A 2264-nucleotide genomic window follows, 5' to 3' on the forward strand; every position below is an offset into this window, starting at 1 on the left:
GGGTTTGTCCATCAGGTGAGGTTCTCCTCTGTTTTTCGTCCTTCAAGTTAAGTTCTCTCCTGTCATTGGTTCATCAGGTGAAGTTCTCTCCTGTCATTGGTTCATCAGGTGAAGTTCCCTCCTGTCATTGTTTCATCAGATAAAGTTTTCTTTTATCATTGGTTCATTCGGTGAAGTTCCCTCCTGTCATTAGCTCATCAGGTGAAGTGCTCTCGTGTCATTGGTTCATCAGGTGAAATTCTCTCCTGTCATTGGTTCGTCAGATAAAGTTTTCCTCTATCATTGGTACATCAGGTGAAGTTCTCTCCTTTCATTGGTTCATCAGGTGCAGGTGGTGCCACCATCGGTCCACTATAAAGCGCTTGTATCTCAAATGGAGATAATTATCGATGGTGTCTAAATAGGTTTTGAGAAGGCAGATGCTCCAACACGTCACTGTGGTGTGTGTGTGTGTGTGTGTGTGTGTGTGTGTGTGTGTGTGTCGAGGCCCTCTCTGCCTTCTGAGCTGCAGGTGTTGGTATGGCGGCGTGGTCATGTCCATATTTGGGCGTTGTGAGGCGGTCACTCATCCAGCTGACCTTCTGGCTCATCTGCATGCAGCAGCCCGGCCTGGCAGGAGACGCCATGACCTTTGTTAGCTAATTAAGAAGCATAACAGAAATAAACCTGACAGAATGGGAATGGAGGCGCGCGCACACACACACACACACACACACACACACACACACGCTGACAGATTGGGGGTGGGAGGAAATGGAAGTGCAGCACTTGAGTGTGTTCCCTGTGATAGTCCCACTCACAGGGGCTCAGATACTGGAGGGGGGCCCGGGGCCAGGAGGGGCCCCCGGGCTGACACCTACCGGTCCTAATGGAACCGTGACTGCACTTCCCACTTGGGACAAAAGGCTTCTTACATAGAGAAACTACAATGTTTCCAAAACTTGGAGAAGAAAACACCTGGGGCGGGGGATGGCGTTGTTTCGGAGATGTTTTAGGAGCAAGATCTCTCACCGCGGACCTCAGATCGTCCAGAGAAACGGTGACGGTTCAGGAGCGGGATCTGACGTGCAACCTCAGCCTCCACGGAGACCAGAGCTTCTCATGGACTCCTCACATGGTCAGAGCAGATCAACCTTCACGCAATGAGCTTAACTATCATACAGCCTTATTTTCCTGAGCTGGGGGTTCTGAACCTTAGATGGGCTCTGAGGGGATCTGCAGATACTAAGACCTTCACCCAGGCGCAGCTGGAACCACCAAGAGGAGACATCTGATCTGCCGTCAGCCCTCACTGGAGGGGCTTCAGAGGAGGAGAACATCCAGCCCTGAAGGACCATCAAGCCTGTCCAGCTCTGTCACACTGACACCGGTACCTCCTGGTCTGCTCCAAAGGAGGGGAGGACTTCATCTGGATGATAAGAAACAGCGTCTGAGCAGCTCAGCTGCCTGGTCTCCTCTGGACCCCCTTCAGGTGGTCCATCACTGATGTCAGACCTGACGGATTCCTTGCCTCCGACCTCCATCTGACATCATCATGGTGGCACCGGCCCAGACTGGTCTCTGTGAGAAGACCCCGTCCCTGAAACCGGGCTTCACCCTCTCACCGGTCATCTTCTCACTCCTCACAGAAGAAGAAAAACTCTCGAAGAAGAACATAAGAAGAAGGCTTTGTGGAGAAGGAGCTGCTGTTCAGGAGTCATCCAGTTCCTCCAGGCTCCAGACGCCAGAGCGGCGAGGAGGGTCAGGAGCCTTCTGAGATGTTTACATGAATCCAATGGGGAGGCACGTTGGACCAGAGGTTAGAGCAGGTCCATGGTTGCGTGAAGGTGAGATGGCTTCCGGCCCGACCACCCTGAGAGCAGGATAGGAGGGATGAGTGACGGTCTATAGCCATAGCTAGCGTTAGCTTAGCTTAAACACACCTCCCTGTGTGTGTGTTCCACCAAGGAGCAAATGGTGCTTCAGGTGTCTGCAGACCTTCTGTGACAGTCAGCCGTCTTTCTGCTGCAGTGCATCTGTTTGTGGAAAGGAACATTCTCAGCCTTCTTTGTTTTCCCTCCTGTGTGTGTGTGTGTGTGTGTGTGTGTGTAAGAGTGAGTGTGTTTTCCTCTCTCTCACTGCAGTGTGATGGCTTAGGCTGTGATTTTTATCCTCTCAACATTCCAGTAAATACTCAAACAAAACGCGGCGCTCTGCGCTGTGCCGCGGGCCGGGGCAATCAATCAGGGAGAAAACAACACAGAGATCAAGCTGTTTCTGCTCCA

This window comes from Fistularia commersonii, chromosome 17, assembly GCF_037954325.1.
Source record: "Fistularia commersonii isolate RoL2024-O1a breed Wild chromosome 17, RoL_Fcom_v1.0, whole genome shotgun sequence".
Taxonomy (NCBI): domain Eukaryota; kingdom Metazoa; phylum Chordata; class Actinopteri; order Syngnathiformes; family Fistulariidae; genus Fistularia; species Fistularia commersonii.